The sequence below is a fragment of the Acanthochromis polyacanthus genome, chromosome 24 (assembly GCF_021347895.1).
Source record: "Acanthochromis polyacanthus isolate Apoly-LR-REF ecotype Palm Island chromosome 24, KAUST_Apoly_ChrSc, whole genome shotgun sequence".
In the NCBI taxonomy this organism is placed as follows: Eukaryota; Metazoa; Chordata; class Actinopteri; family Pomacentridae; genus Acanthochromis; species Acanthochromis polyacanthus.
In genome coordinates, this window is record NC_067136.1 from 4021005 (window position 1) to 4038367 (window position 17363).

Here is a 17363-nt window from a genome sequence, read left to right on the forward strand (position 1 = left end):
ACACTATAACTGACTCAAGCATGGAGGTGGTGGTATCATACTATAACTGACTCAAGCATGGAGGTGGTGGTATCATACTATAACTGACTCAAGCATGGAGGTGGCGGCATCATTATACTATAACTGACTCAAGCATGGAGGTGGTGGTATCATTACACTATAACTGACTCAAGCATGGAGGTGGCAGCATCATTACACTATAACACTCAAGCATGGAGGTGGTGGTATCATTACACTATGACTGACTCAAGCATGGAGGTGGCGGTATCATTATACTATAACTGACTCAAGCATGGAGGTGGTGGGATCATTACACTATAACTGACTCAAGCATGGAGGTGGCGGTATCATTACACTATGACTGACTCAAGCATGGAGGTGGCGGTATCATTACACTATAACTGACTCAAGCATGGAGGTGGCAGCATCATTACACTATAACACTCAAGCATGGAGGTGGTGGTATCATACTATAACTGACTCAAGCATGGAGGTGGCGGCATCATTATACTATAACTGACTGAAGCATGGAGGTGGTGGTATCATTACACCATCACTTTATCTGACTCAAGCATGGAGGTGGCAGCATCATTACACTATAACTGTCAAGCATGGAGGTGGTGGTATCATACTATAACTGACTCAAGCATGGAGGTGGCGGTATTACACTAACTGACTCAAGTATGGAGGTGGTGGTATCATTACACTCACTTTATCTGACTCAAGCATGGAGGTGGTGGTATCATTACACTTTAACTGACTCAAGCATGGAGGTGGCAGCATCATTACACTATAACTGTCAAGCATGGAGGTGGTGGTATCATTATACTATAACTGACTCAAGCATGGAGGTGGCAGCATCATTATACTATCAAAGCCAATCAGGTAGTCCCACTAGCGTGACAGTCAGTGGAGACGCCGGTTCACATTAATGTAATGTTTATTAAACCTAAATGTGATTAAAACAGTAAGGTCAAGGTTCTGTGTTGTCAGTAGCAGATGGACAACTTTGGAGAACATCATAAACCGAGAACAGAGACAGGAACATAAAGGGAGAACAAAGGTCTGTTAGCAGCAGGAGAACTCCACCATGTCACCATCAGGACAGAACCGTCTTTTGGATCTAGAACAGCTGAATTGGTTCTGTAAAGAATCTAGTTTCATTCACGTTCTCTGGAGCTCTTTTTATTGTGAGTAAAGGAACCTTTACTTCATAGATCTTTAATGGAATGTGGGGATTCTTTAAAGAACGTTTGAAGAAAAGGTTCCTTAAATAACCTGTCTGTACTAAATGTCACTTATGGTGGTAATGAAAGCGTTCTTTGAAGGTTCTCTGGGGACATGTGGGGTTCTTTCAATAATGTAATGAAGAGATGATTAGCTACAGAACGTATGTTTGCTGATGTTCTTTGAGCACCATTTATAGTGTGTAAGGGAACCGTTCTGTGATGGTTCTCTGGGGGCACATTTAGGGGTTCACTAAAAACACATTTGTAGAAATGGTTCCCTAAAGAATTTAGTTTTACTGAAGTTCTTTGGAGCACTATTGACAAACATTATTATTATTATTATTATTATTATTATTATTACACGGTGTGTAAAGGAACGTTCTTTGATAGTTTTTGTAAAGAACCTCTTGCCAAAAGCCTCTAGGCATAACATAGGTTCTTTAGGGAACCATCTCTTTATTCCATTCTTTAAAGAACCCCCACATGTCCCCACAGAACCTTCAAGGAATGCTTTTGTTACACCCCCACATGTTCCATTAAAGAACTATCAACTAATGGTTCCTTTAGTCACAATAATAAGAGCTCCAAAGAACTTGAAGTGAAACTCTGAAGAACCTGTTCTCTGGAACTCTGTAAATCACGCCTCTAAACCACTGAAAAAACTCAGTCTTATCAAGCGTGTTGGGTTGTTCTGGGCATTTTTCTTTTTTGAACCAAGTTTTTATTTAAATGACATGTTTTTATACATTTTTATATGCAACTCAAACAAATATATAATTCGACAACACGACAAACTCATGGCATCGTCTCAACCCACATAAAGACAACAATTATGTTTAAGGAAGAATTATAGATCAGCAGAAGGTTCTGAAACGTTAAAATGTACATTCCAGATACAAGTTTAGGTACAGCTCCACTGCAGTTCAAACAGAAACATCTCCCCGAGCCTGTTAAAGTAAAGTAAGCGGTAACAGGAGCCCATAAATTCATAAAGGAACCCAACTTCAGGTGGAGTTTTGCTGTTATTTTTTCCATTGATTCCATTAGTGGAGGGTGGAGGCAGTGGGCGGAGCCAAGACACAGTAATCATTTTCTTTGCCACCAGTAGTAGGACTTGAAGTAGATATGCCTTTTTTATCCATCACTTCCTCTGGAATAGAACCGGTTATACAGAACAGCGGCTCAAGTGGCAGATCAACATTTAAGGTGGATCTGATTTCTGTCTGGATCCCAAAATATCTTCAGTTTTGGACAGTCCCAAAACATGTGAGTGAGGTCTCCAGTTTTGTCACAGTTTCTCCAGCATAAAGTGTTTTGTTTCACCAAAGGCTGAGATTATGGAGGGCGTTCTAAAATATCTCACATTGGGCTGTTGGTTATTGTGTCCTGATCACACACCTCCCTCCACTCCTCATCTTCAATAATGACCTTCATTTCTAGTTCCCACCTTTCTTTGATATGAAGACAGTCTATAGACCAATGTGTTTGCAGGCATTTATAGAGTTCTGAGACTATTTTTCTAGTGTTTTTTTCTTTCATATTCCTCATCAAAAAAACCCTCTTGTGGTGTTGGTGACTGTTTCAGCGCGTTCCATTCCTTATGTCATTAAATAGTTTCTTAATTGTAGATATCTGGAGAAATCTTTTGGCCATATTTTGTCTTGTAACTGTGTAAAAGACTTTAATGTTCCTCCATCAAACAGCTGGCTTATATTTATTAATCCTTTCTCTGCATTCAACCTCCATGGCAGAAAGTCTCCATCCTTAGTCATCTTAACCGCTCTAGAGGTGGTTAAAGGGGCTCCTGTTTTCTTCCTGACCAGACTCTTCTAGTGCAGGTCATCCATTCATTCTTAGTTCTAAGTTTCCTCCACTTCTTTTGTTCCCAGAATGCTCTTGTCTCCAGAGGCTCCAGTGATCATGACTGTTCTCCACCTTCAGCCACTTTGTTTCCTCGTCCTGTAGAACCCATTCCACCAGACCACCAAGTTGAGCTGCCCAGTAACATAGTTTGAAGTCTGGCAGATTGAGGCCTCTTTGCTTTTTGGATAGAAGAGTGTCTTATGTGGAATCCTGGGTCTCTTCCCCTGCCTTGTAAAGGTGGAAAACATCTTCTGTAACCTCTTGAATCTACAGGCTGATATCAGCAAAGCCTGAAACAGATATATCAGCTGAGGGAGTTCATTCATTCTGATAACTTCAGCTCTGCCAAAGAGAGAGAGTTAGAATCTACCAGATCAGCTCTTATTGGTGGAATCAGTGTGCTGTAATTTGTCCTGTATGATTGTGAAGTGTCTGCGGTAATCACTATGCCAAGATATTCTGGGCATTTTCAAATCACCGTTATGAAAGTTTTAGTCACACTGAACAATTCTCAGTCATTTCAGACACTTTATTTTTTTTTTAACAATTTCTTTGAAATGTTGAGTCAGTGTGGTACAACCTGTGAGTAAATGTGGACAAAATGGTCTCATTGGATGTATTTCTATTTCATTTGGACAAATTTTGACAGATTCAGAACAATTATCAGTCATTGCAGACATATTTCACATCATTGTTGGTGAATTTTAAGCCATTTTGGACAAGTTTGGGTCATTGTGAGACAAATTAGATTTTATTTTGAGTCAGATTTGAGTTTTGATGGATGTATTTCAGCCCTGTGACAGACTGGTGACCTGTCCAGGGTGTCCCCTGCCTTCACCCGAGTCAGCTGGGATAGACTCCAGCACCCCCCACGACCCTAGTGAGGATAAAGCGGTGGATAGAGGATGGATGGATGTATTTCAATTCATTTTGGACATTTTTTGAGCCATTTTCAATCATTTTGGACAAATTTAAAGTTATATTTGACAGATTTTTGTAGTTTTTGAAGCAATTTTAGACTCATTTCACATCGTTTTGGCGACTTTTGGGCCATTTTTGGTAATTGAGTCAAATTAGATTTTATTTTGAATAGATGTATGCTCAGAATAAAGCTCATTCCATTCTATTGTAGAAAGAGGCTGGCATTCAAAACAATACACTGACCCATTTACAGCATAGATATTTGTCACAAGTCCAGAGTCTGGGACATTATTGATGACACTATAAATAAATCAGTCTTTCCACTTACGTACTTATTTCCATGTTGAATAGTTCCAGGTACAGAGACAACACAATCCACTTCTTCAGCTCCAAATGTCTTCAATCTTCCCCTCCACATAGCAGCCATTTCTCACCTCAGAAACAGACCTTATTTCTAGTTTACTCTGAGGTTCTGGATGTTTCTGTGCACATTTAGACTGCATTCATAAAGCTGGTTAACAGGAGAGTTACAGAGGTTCTTAGGACTACTTTTCAAAGCCCACTGCTTGGAAAAAAAAAAAAAAAAAAAAAAAAAACAATTCTTGTGTAGCAATGCTACAAGGGTTAATGCACTTTGGCTGACTACCAAATTACTGACAACACCACCTGGGGGAATTTCACTCCCAGGAAATCCAATTAGAGGGAACCAACACTCCAATACAGGGAAAGGTCTCACAGGTACATATGACACGAGACAGACATGACTCAAATATACACAAAATAGAATTTATTAACAATGTATTCTTTGTTTAAAATGACAATAGTTCAGTATAAAAACCTTAGTAGCGGTGCCACGAGACAGCTCAATCATAAGTGGCCAAATAGAGGTAATCTGTTAGGACCTCCAGGGTGCAGACACCGAACATCTATATACTGAACTCAGGGCTGAGGGCTTACCAGACTGGAATGACTGAAGAGGGAGGGAGAGGGTCCGGATGCAACACACCACACGCGCAAAAAAAACAAACAAACAAAAAAAAACAAAACAAAAAAAAAAAAACAGCCAGCCACTCATCACATAGCCAAACAGCTCCTGTCCACAGAAAGAAGAACACGGTTAGCCACAGGAACAGAGATCTAGAACTACCCTGACACTACACTGAACCCTGGAGGTCTCCACCAAAGCTAATAGACCACCTGCTCACCCAAACAAAAGAAACAATCATACATAACCCAAAGAAATAATTGCAAAACTGAACACAGAATCACAAAAAGAGACTAATAAACATTACAAAAACCAAAGAAAAGTAATTCTGATGCTAATAATTTTGCAAACAATAATGGGTGTGCCAAGATTGCCTTTAAAAGCATAGAATAAAACCAGTGCAGCAGTTCCCAATGGGCAGAGAACTTGCTGCACTGAACACGGCAACAGCACATGAAGACAGAACAGCAGCAGCTTGCTACGGATGTAGAGCCACTCATCAATGAAGCCACAGCTCCTCAGACATCAGGGGAAACAGCTGCACGATCACTTGAAAATCCAACGCGATGCATCGGTTACGCCCAACTCCGAGGCCACCCACACCCAGCTCCCAGCCTTTGGCCAAGGTACCAGCTGACTTCTGACAGGTAGGCAGAGAAATACTCCACCAGCATCTCAAGACTGCCACAGCAAAACCACACGGCTGAATGAACACCCAGCTCCAGGTAGAGGACGCATGTGGAAAATGTGCAGCCCTCTCACAGATATAATGCAGTGTAGCACCGCCCAGTAATCCAGGTGTAATGGGATGATTGCTCCCAGCTGCATTCAGTTACTGGGAGCACTTGAAAACTACACCACCTGATCTAATACACAACATTAGTGGAGACCAGGCGTAAACTAACAGTGACGGCGAGAAAATGAAGCCCGGATTTTGCTACTTCCTGGTCGCCGTTTTGGATTTTTTGGAGCCAGTGACGTAAAAAGCGTCATCAAACAGACTGGACCAGAGAGCAACTAGGGGCAGGATTGGCTGAGAACTCTCTTATCCCGCCCACATTTTACCGCAGAGGCTTCTGTTGCTGTCTATCAAGTATAGCCACGCCCCCTGGCTCCGCCAACTTTAACGATTTATTTAAAATTCAGTATTGATTTATTTTAAGATCGTCCACCTGATCTCTCATTTTGACCATGAAAACTAACGGGAAAAAAATCCTGAGCTGTAGAACATCAGTCTATCAAATTTTATTTTTTCCAAAAATGAATTGAGGTCTATGGAGCAAAAGCTTTTTGGAGCCAACAGTAGCAGACGGCGTGATATTGCAAGTTTTTGACACTTCCGGGTTGGCTTCAATTCTGGAGCCAGATGCTACGTCCACTATATATACAGTCTATGGTGGAGACGGAGTGGGCCGTCCTGCCACACTTGGACTGAATCCCAAACCGCCCTCTACACACTACCCCTCCGTTTGCGCGTTCCCGTGGAGGGTCCTCCATATTAAGGGCCATCCCAAACCGTGTAGTGCGGAGGGAGAGTGGACTGTTCAGCCCAATGACGTACATATAGAGCTAGACCGCTCACTGGCCGCTGAGAGGCGGTAAATAGGAGCTGACTTCCGGTAGTGGCAAGAAGTGGTTTCAGAGTGGAACGCCAGCACGGTATGTGACTTTGTGTTTCGTTATTTACCAAGGTACAGTAAACTTCTGTGTTGGAATCAAGTCACAATGCTTGAAATACGTTGAGAACACCAGACCAGGAGGCCCTAGACCAGCACTGGTTGGGTTTTTCAGTGACTGCAGCTGAGCAGACTCTCCTCAGGAGAGTTCCCCAGTTCGCTGTCATACTCATGGCTCACCATTCCCCCTGTGCCTGTGGTCTCACTCTGACCTGGTGACGACTGACAAGGCTATTTTTGTCATCAGAAAATATGTATTAATGAACTAGAAATCTGTTTGAGAAGGTGAGCAGCACGGCACGATCATATCCGACACTGACAGTGCATACGTCACTGCATAGCATTTAGCAGTTAGCACTTCTGCTAGCTCCTTCAATGCACCAGTTTGTGATTCCTTCTCTGGAATGTAAGTGAAAGGAAACGTGCTGACACTCACCTTGCAATCATCACATCATGAACCTGTTAATTTAAGTGTCTCTGTTGTTATGGTTTCAGGTGGGTGTGGCTAATATCTGACCATGGTGAAGTCGTGTGCTGCCATCTCCTGCACCAATCCATTTGTAATATTTCCTTTCATAAGTAAGTGGCTCTTTTATTTGGGACATTCTGCCTCAAATTTGCTCTGCTTCTTTGTTTGCAAACAGAAACTCCTTCTGACCTTGTCTTGAGTGCTGCACTCAGCCAGTTTAGCTGAATCACTAACTGTACAGTGTAAGCTGGTGTGACTATCAGTATTCAGTGACAATCACAGTGCATCATTGTCTATGGATGGATTATAATATGCCACACATTTCAGGTTTCCCAAGCAGTCCAAGGACAGCACACTGAGAGATCAATGGATACAGGCCATCAGTAGAGAAGCGATGGGGACCAAGAGGAGATGATCATACTTATGTCTGCAGCAACCATTTCAGGGAGGAGGACTTCATCCTCTCAAAACATGCGCAACACAAGCTTCTCAGGCCAGGGGCTGTACCATCCCTCAATCTGGGGAAACCAGAGAAAAAGGTTATGTTCCTTAATTGTTAATGGTTGCTCATTATTTCAATTTAGTTCTTTTCTTGTCAGTTTGTGTGGCTATGAAAATGATTCAGGATCGGTTTTTGGCTTTCATAGTGATTTGCAGCCATTCGTTGTGATAATGTTTTCTTTCAGGTATTGGTGAAACAGAAACAAATCTTTTGGGAATTTGCCATGTTAATTTTTTTTATCAAATGTTTTAGATCGCAGTGAGGACAACCCAAAGCAGCCAGGCAGCAGTGGCATTATACCAGCACATGGACATGGAGCCTGAACAAGAGTCTGAAGAGGACAGTGCTGCTGTTAGTGAACACCATGCATACTGTACAGACACTGACACCCTGAAGAGGAAATATGACAATCTAAGTGTACAGCATGAAAAGCTGAGGCAGGACTTCAACAATGCCAAACGTAGAGAGAAGCGCTGCAGAGTGACGTTGGAGGCCATGTTAGCTAAAACCAAGGAAATACAAGCTCTGTCTGATGATGCTCATTCCATGCTTGATGCATATAAAGGTATTCCTTGTTTAGAAGTACATATGAGTCACATCCAGCATATGTAAATATAATTATGTAACTGCACATTGCTCACCCACACAGTGCACTAGAACTGAGATCAATGTTTGTTAATGCTTCATGAGATGATGACTGGTTCACAGATAACTGTACTTTTGCCTTCCACAACATTATCTAAACAGTTTTGCGGCTGTGATACCCAACATTCATGTGGAAACTATCTAAGCTATTAACTATGTTTGATCACACTTAATTTTCAATTACAGGTAAATTGATGTTGACAGACCCTGTTTCTTTACCAGAATAATGTCATTTGTTTGTAACTCCACAACACCTGAAATTCTGACAGATATACAACACGCATTTAGGTTGACTATTTATGAAAATTGCAAATTAAACTCAAAGGGTTGACTGAACTTTGATGGTTCCTCATGAAGCATGATGTGCTGTATAAATGCCGTCTACATACTGCAATCTGCCTGAAAGTTTGTGATTGATCACAGTCCTGCAGTGATGACATCCATATGCCAGTGTGCACTCAGTCATAGCATCACCTGCTGTAGAGGAAATTACAAGTTTTACACTTTAATGTTGTACTTTTAATAAATTTATCTGCACTTTTTTTTCATTTACTTTAAATTAACTTCTTTTCTGTTGGTTGTTGCAATTAGTGTCTGACATGCTTTTATTTTTCCATTTCTTGTCTTTTGGCTGTTTTACTCAATCAGTTTTAATTATTCTAGAAATGAGTGTCCATTGTATTCAATGAACCTTTTCTGATTAAAGTGACTTCATTTTTTATTACACTACTTTGTTTTACATTTTACTCTGAAAAACCTCTGTATGTTAAGGTACTACATAAATAATGTTGCTTGATTTCTTGCTCAAGAACTTTTTTGCAAGCTGTTCTTGTTGAGGTGTTTGTGGAACTTTCATGAAAGTTCTTTGCCATTTCAGGTCTGAGTCATCTGCTTCACATTTAACAGAACAAAAGCAAATTAAACTTTTCATAGGATCTTAATTCGTTCATTGTTTTGAATTCCACAGCTGACTTACAAATAGAATAGCTGAAGCTTTGCTTTGAGGCAACCAGAAGATTTGTGTGTGTTCTGACTGCAAGAATTGCTCCTCCAGAAACTTTTTATGGCCATTTTTGTGGGAGGAAAAAAGCAACCATTCCAGGGTATGTGGGTCTGAGCAGCTGTGAAAAACCACCGTGCAGGTTGTTAAGCTGATTAGTTTAGCTTGTAGATGACAACGTGCACGAGTTTTCTGCCCTGTTCATATCCTTGTGAATTTTGCATCCCTCTTTACAATAAAACATAATTTGGAATTTTTGACTACTGCATGTGCTGCTTTTCAAAGTCCAACTGAATAATTTGAATTGGAGAAAAATTGTTTAAAACACTAATTTTCTTATTTGGCATTGGTTCGAATATTTTCTGGAGCCCATGTAAGTGAAGCACTAATGCTGCAGAAAGTATGAAACATTTGTTATTGACACAATCACTGCATCAGCATTCAGCACTCATTGTGTGGTGGTCTCTGTCTCTGTCTGTGAGGGCTAAACAACGCTGTGATTGCCGTGAAAACATGCCTAGGACAGAGATTTTATTGTCTGCTAACAGTAAAAGCCATAACATAACACATATTGTACCATCAGTGATGACAAGCAGGCCTTGAAGCTGGTGTATTTACACAGAATCAAATCAAATAGCGCGCCACAGCTTCTTGCCACTACCGGAAGTCAGCGCCGATTTACCATGGCGCTGCTGTTGTCCGCCGAGCAGTGAGCGGTCGAGCTCTATATATACGTCATTGGTTCAGCCCTTAAATAGCGAGTCTGCATCGATGCTCACTCTGGACAACTTTTCCAGGAAGTGCAACGTCGAAATGGAGGAGGAAACAACATATCGATGTGAGTTCCACATGCGTCCATTATTTCTCCCACGCCTTTTTCACTGACAGAACATCACAAAGAGTGGTGTAAAAAGATAAAACTAAAGAAACAAATCTTCTCTGCTGACGTTTGATTTAATTGTGCACCCCCTGACACCTTAAAATTTGAACACAACTGACAATTCATTTATTCATCGGTTGATTTGAAATGCCAGATAATAGGATTGGAAAACATGTGAGTGAAAAAGTGGGATGCTTTCGTCTTCTGGAAGCAGCAGCGATCCTTTTTAGTTGCAACCTGTGCCACAGCGCTACAGCCATGACAGTAGGCGTCTTTGTGTTACCATGGTGATGACGTCTTCCATTTTCCGGTGAGGCGACAGGGCGTCCCATTCCTGACGATCGTATTATAATTTTTTTTTATAGTAAGGCAGTCTATATGCTACGGTAGCGTGAGTTTTTGCTGCCACCACCTTTTTTTACCCGGTCTGGTCCGGTGTCAGGTAAAACCCAGAAGGATAACCAAGGGGCAGACAGCTACAAGTACACAATCTTTATTGAGGACACATAAAATGATGGCTGGCACCAACAGTTCAAAGAAATCCCCACAGGATCATTCTTGGCCCGGGTGGCCCTACCCAAGCCCCGTGAACACACAAGACCCTTATAAAAGACACACACACTGCACACAGACACCGCACCACTGCACACGAAGACCCACGAAAGCCGAGGTCGAACCCACCCAACACTAGAGGGAGCCAAAGGACCGCCCTAAACTTTAAATAACCCTGGTAGAGCTAAACTGAATGGGCCGACATCAAAATGGTTAAAGATAGCTAAAAGAAACACAAAATACGACAGTCAATGGAAGTGTAGTGGTGCGTTTTTAAAACTTAGCCTTCCCTGGCCAACGAGACTCCTCCATGGGGTCTGGATGAGGCATCTGGACCGGTGGCTGCACAGCAGCAGATGCAGGCTGGAGTAGAGTCGGATTGCAGCACTCTGCTCTGCTGTGGGAGATTTTGTCCTTGTTTCTCCCCCGGCTCACCACTGAACTAGCCCGGCAGAGGCAACGTCTAATCCCCCCGCTCTCTATCTAAAGGAGGCACACAGCCTCCCCTCCTCTCACAGGAACAGCTCCCCTAACTAACTGTCTTCGCTGCCGGCCACCCGAAAGGTGGTGAACAGCACCGAGCTGAGAAGACCGCCGCCTTCAGCCACACTTTCCAGCGCGGCCCTCCTAAACCTCCGCCTCGGGCTTTTCTGGCACTTCCAGTCCTTGTCTGGTACCTCCCCACACCGCCACTCAGCCCTCCTTTTAGTAGCGTCTTCCCTTCATCAGCTGAGAACAATTACAATCAGCGCAGCTGATCACAGAATCTCCGCCCCAAGGGATCAGAGCGCAGGGAATCCCCCCTGCCACAGAATTCACTACAGTATTTATACCCTCCCCCTTCAATAATAGGTGCCCTCCACAGCTGCGAGTGTGACTTCTTTTGGAGTGACACTCGGTAGTGGAGGGGGAGTGTGTAGGGGGCGGTTTGGGATTCAGCCTTGGACTCAAAGTGCATGTACATGTGCCTCAGTGTAGAGCCGAGTGCTTGGACCTGTGAGGAAGATGCTGTTTACGGAAGGTCTGAAAAAGTAGTTTGGAGTAGTCTGGGTTTCCCTGGCTGGAAGAAGAAATGCAGCTGTTTGTTTTAAAAGGCTGATGTCCTCATGAGCCTCTTCAGATCCACTCTGAAACAGATTAACGTCATAAATCCCCATTAAATAGGAAAACAACGACACAACCTTCATTCTTCCTGTCCAGTGTTGATCTGTCTAATGAGCATTTTTAACGAGACAGAGAAAATATTTCTGTGTAAGTGGAGAAGACCTCCACACCAGTGTCCGAAACGTTTGTGTGACGATGTGTGAACCTCTTCCTGTGCTGCACGGACCATTTCAGAGCTGGACTTAGTGTGGATGTTTGTGGTGGTCATTTCATGTTCCTGCTGTTCCTCAAGTTATCTTCAAGGACCCAACTGTCTCAAAACTGAAATAACTGAAAAGCTCATTTCTGTGTATTTTAGAAACAAAACTCAATAGTTTACTGATAACAGAGCAACATAGATGAAGAGAATCATTCTGATTCCTGATGTGATTTTTCTCTTTGTTGTAGTCATGTTGTGTCTCTCTGTTGTAGTTTTCAGTCTGTTGTTGGTCATGTTGTGTCTTTGTTGTAGTTTTCAGTCTGTTGTTGGTCATGTTGTGTCTCTTTGTTGTAGTTTTCAGTCTGTTGTTGGTCATGTTGTGTCTCTCTGTTGTAGTTTTCAGTCTGTTGTTGGTCATGTTGTGTCTCTGTTGTAGTTTTCAGTCTGTTGTTGGTCATGTTGTGTCTCTGTTGTAGTTTTCAGTCTGTTGTTGGTCATGTTGTGTCTCTTTGTTGTAGTTTTCAGTCTGTTGTTGGTCATGTTGTGTCTTTGTCGTAGTTTTCAGTCTGTTGTTGGTCATGTTGTGTCTCTGTTGTAGTTTTCAGTCTGTTGTTGGTCATGTTGTGTATCTCTGTTGTAGTTTTCAGTCTGTTGTTGGTCATGTTATGTCTCTTTGTTGTAGTTTTCAGTCTGTTGTTGGTCATGTTGTGTCTCTTTGTTGTAGTTTTCAGTCTGTTGTTGGTCATGTTGTGTCTCTGTTGTAGTTTTCAGTCTGTTGTTGGTCATGTTGTGTCTCTCTGTTGTAGTTTTCAGTCTGTTGTTGGTCATGTTGTGTCTCTGTTGTAGTTTTCAGTCTGTTGTTGGTCATGTTGTGTCTCTCTGTTGTAGTTTTCAGTCTGTTGTTGGTCATGTTGTGTCTTTGTTGTAGTTTTCAGTCTGTTGTTGGTCATGTTGTGTCTCTTTGTTGTAGTCTTCAGTCTGTTGTTGGTCATGTTGTGTCTCTCTGTTGTAGTTTTCAGTCTGTTGTTGGTCATGTAGTGTCTCTTTGTTGTAGTTTTCAGTCTGTTGTTGGTCATGTTGTGTCTCTTTGTTGTAGTTTTCAGTCTTTTGCTGGTCATGTTGTGTCTCTTTGTTGTAGTTTTCAGTCTGTTGTTGGTCATGTTGTGTCTTTGTTGTAGTTTTCAGTCTGTTGTTGGTCATGTAGTGTCTCTTTGTTGTAGTTTTCAGTCTGTTGTTGGTCATGTTGTGTCTCTTTGTTGTAGTTTCAGTCTGTTGTTGGTCATATTGTGTCTCTTTGTTGTAGTTTTCAGTCTGTTGTTGGTCATGTAGTGTCTCTTTGTTGTAGTTTTCAGTCTGTTGTTGGTCATGTTGTGTCTTTGTTGTAGTTTTCAGTCTGTTGTTGGTCATGTTGTGTCTCTTTGTTGTAGTCTTCAGTCTGTTGTTGGTCATGTTGTGTCTCTCTGTTGTAGTTTTCAGTCTGTTGTTGGTCATGTTGTGTCTCTTTGTTGTAGTTTTCAGTCTGTTGTTGGTCATGTTATGTCTCTTTGTTGAAGTTTTCAGTCTGTTGTTGGTCATGTTGTGTCTTTGTTGTAGTTTTCAGTCTGTTGTTGGTCATGTTGTGTCTCTTTGTTTTAGTTTTCAGTCTGTTGTTGGTCATGTTGTGTCTCTTTGTTGTAGTTTTCAGTCTGTTGTTGGTCATGTTGTGTCTCTGTTGTAGTTTTCAGTCTGTTGTTGGTCATTTTGTGTCTCTCTGTTGTAGTTTTCAGTCTGTTTGTTGGTCATGTTGTTGTCTCTGTTGTAGTTTTCAGTCTGTTGTTGGTCATGTTGTGTCTCTCTGTTGTAGTTTTCAGTCTGTTGTTGGTCATATTGTGTCTCTTTGTTGTAGTTTTCAGTCTGTTGTTGGTCATCGTTGTGTCTCTTTGTTGAAGTTTCAGTCTGTTGTTGGTCATGTTGTGTCTCTCTGTTGTAGTTTTCAGTCTGTTTGTTGGTCATGTTGTGTCTCTCTGTTGTAGTTTTCAGTCTGTTGTTGGTCATGTTGTGTCTCTGTTGTAGTTTTCAGTCTGTTGTTGGTCATGTTGTGTCTCTCTGTTGTAGTTTTCAGTCTGTTGTTGGTCATATTGTGTCTCTCTGTTGTAGTTTCAGTCTGTTGTTGGTCATGTTGTGTCTCTCTGTTGTAGTTTTCAGTCTGTTGTTGGTCATGTAGTGTCTCTCTGTTGTAGTTTTCAGTCTGTTGTTGGTCATGTTGTGTCTCTTTGTTGTAGTTTTCAGTCTGTTGTTGGTCATGTTATGTCTCTCTGTTGTAGTTTTTCAGTCTGTTGTTGGTCATGTTGTGTCTCTTTGTTGTAGTTTTCAGTCTGTTGTTGGTCATGTTGTGTCTCTTGTTGTAGTTTTCAGTCTGTTGTTGGTCATGTTGTGTCTCTTTGTTGTAGTTTTCAGTCTGTTGTGGTCATGTTGTGTCTCTTTGTTGTAGTTTTCAGTCTGTTGTTGGTCATGTTGTGTCTCTTTGTTGTAGTTTTCAGTCTGTTGTTGGTCATGTTGTGTTCTTTGTTGTAGTTTTCAGTCTGTTGTTGGTCATGTTGTGTCTCTTGTTGTAGTTTCAGTCTGTTGTTGGTCATGTTGTGTCTCTTTGTTGTAGTTTTCAGTCTGTTGTTGGTCATGTTGTGTCTCTGTTGTAGTTTTCAGTCTGTTGTTGGTCATGTTGTGTCTCTCTGTTGTAGTTTTCAGTCTGTTGTTGGTCATGTTGTGTCTCTTGTTGTAGTTTTCAGTCTGTTGTTGGTCATGTTGTGTCCTTTGTTGTAGTTTTCAGTCTGTTGTTGGTCTTTGTTGTTTAGTTTTCTGTCTGTTTTTTTTCTGTCTTTTGGTGGCCTGTTGTGTCTCTTGGTCGTAGTTTTCAGTCTGTTGTTGGGTCATCGTGTGTCCTCTTTGTTGTAGTTTTCCAGTATGTTGTTGGTCCATGTTGGTGTCTCTTTGTCTTAGTTTTCAGTCTGTTGTTGGTCATGTTGTGGTCTCTTGTCGTAGTTTTAGTCAGTTGTTGGCCATGTTGGTGTCCCTCTCTGTTGTAGTTTCAGTCTGTTGTTGGTCATGTTGTTGTCTCTTTGTTGTAGTTTTCAGTCTGTTGTTTGGTCATGTTGTGTCTCTTGTTGTAGTTTTCAGTCTGTTGTTTGGTCATGTTGTGTCTCTTGTTGTAGTTTTCAGTCTGTTGTTGGTCATGTTGTGTCTCTTTGTTGTAGTTTTCAGTCTTTTGTTGGTCATGTTGTGTCTCTTTGTTGTAGTTTTCAGTCTGTTGTTGGTCATGTTGTGTCTCTTTGTTGTAGTTTCAGTCTGTTGTTGGTCATGTTGTGTCTCTTTGTTGTAGTTTTCAGTCTGTTGTTGGTCATGTTGTGTCTCTTTGTTGTAGTTTTCAGTCTGTTGTTGGTCATGTTGTGTCTCTTTGTTGTAGTTTCAGTCTGTTGTTGGTCATGTTGTGTCTCTTTGTTGTAGTTTTCAGTCTTTTGGGTTGGTCATGTTGTGTCTCTTTGTTGTAGTTTTCAGTCTTTTGTTGGCCATGTTGTGTCTTTTGTTGTAGTTTTCGTCTGTTGTTGGTCATGTTGTGTCTCTTGTTGTAGTTTTCAGTCTGTTGTTGGTCATGTTGTGTCTCTTTGTTGTAGTTTTCAGTCTGTTGTTGGTCATGTTGTGTCTCTTTGTTTGTAGTTTTCAGTCTGTTGTTGGTCATGTTGTGTCTCTTGTTGTAGTTTTCAGTCTGTTGTTTGGTCATGTTTGTGTCCTCTTTGTTGTAGTTTTCAGTCTGTTGTTGGTCATGTTGTGTCTCTCTGTTGTAGTTTTCAGTCTGTTGTTGGTCATGTTGTGTCTCTTTGTTGTAAGTTTTCAGTCTTTTGTTGGTCATGTTGTTCTCTTGTTGTAGTTTTCAGTCTGTTGTTGTCAGTTGTGTCTTTGTTGTAGTTTTCAGTCTTTGTTGCGCCATGTTGTGTCTCTTTGTGTAGTTTTCAGTCTGTTGTTGGTCATGTTGTCTCTTTTGTTGTAGTTTCAGTCTGTTTGTTGGTCATGTTGTTGTCTCTCTGTTGTAGTTTTCAGTCTGTTGTTTAGTCATGTTGTCTCTTCATGTTGTAGTTTTCAGTCTGTTGTTGGTCATGTTGTGTCTCTTGTTGTAGTTTTCAGTCTGTTGTTGGTCATGTTGTGTCTCTTGTTGTAGTTTTCAGTCTGTTGTTGGTCATGTTGTGTCTCTTTGTTGTAGTTTTCAGTCTGTTGTTGGTCATGTTGTGTCTCTTTGTTGTAGTTTTCAGTCTGTTGTTGGTCATGTTGTGTCTCTTGTTGTAGTTTTCAGTCTGTTGTTGGTCATGTTGTGTCTCTTTGTTGTAGTTTTCAGTCTGTTGTTGGTCATGTTGTGTCTCTTGTTGTAGTTTTCAGTCTGTTGTTGGTCATGTTGTGTCTCTTTGTTGTAGTTTTCAGTCTGTTGTTGGTCATGTTGTGTCTCTTTGTTGTAGTTTTCAGTCTGTTGTTGGTCATGTTGTGTCTCTTTGTTGTAGTTTTCAGTCTGTTGTTGGTCATGTTGTGTCTCTTTGTTGTAGTTTTCAGTCTGTTGTTGGTCATGTTGTGTCTCTTGTTGTAGTTTTCAGTCTGTTGTTGGTCATGTTGTGTCTCTTTGTTGTAGTTTTCAGTCTGTTGTTGGTCATGTTGTGTCTCTTTGTTGTAGTTTTCAGTCTGTTGTTGGTCATGTTGTGTCTCTTTGTTGTAGTTTTCAGTCTGTTGTTGGTCATGTTGTGTCTCTTGTTGTAGTTTTCAGTCTGTTGTTGGTCATGTTGTGTCTCTTTGTTGTAGTTTTCAGTCTGTTGTTGGTCATGTTGTGTCTCTTTGTTGTAGTTTTCAGTCTGTTGTTGGTCATGTTGTGTCTCTGTTGTAGTTTTCAGTCTGTTGTTGGTCATGTTGTGTCTCTTGTTGTAGTTTTCAGTCTGTTGTTGGTCATGTTGTGTCTCTTTGTTGTAGTTTTCAGTCTGTTGTTGGTCATGTTGTGTCTCTTTGTTGTAGTTTTCAGTCTGTTGTTGGTCATGTTGTGTCTCTTGTTGTAGTTTTCAGTCTGTTGTTGGTCATGTTGTGTCTCTTTGTTGTTTTTCAGTCTGTTGTTGGTCATGTTGTGTCTCTTTGTTGTAGTTTTCAGTCTGTTGTTGGTCATGTTGTGTCTCTTTGTAGTTTTCAGTCTGTTGTTGGTCATGTTGTGTCTCTTTGTTGTAGTTTTCAGTCTGTTGTTGGTCATGTTGTGTCTCTTTGTTGTAGTTTTCAGTCTGTTGTTGGTCATGTTGTGTCTCTTTGTTGTAGTTTTCAGTCTGTTGTTGGTCATGTTGTA

General features: G+C 41.2%; 1 long non-coding RNA gene across 1 annotated transcript; it reads left to right on the forward strand.

The window, feature by feature from the left end:
- The first annotated feature begins 6443 nt into the window (after positions 1–6443).
- On the forward strand, positions 6444–8897 carry LOC127532684 (uncharacterized). Its single transcript, XR_007940269.1, has 4 exons — positions 6444–6657; positions 7170–7253; positions 7471–7682; positions 7898–8897. It is a non-coding gene; the product is annotated as an uncharacterized LOC127532684 (long non-coding RNA).
- Positions 8898–17363: the final 8466 nt, after the last annotated feature.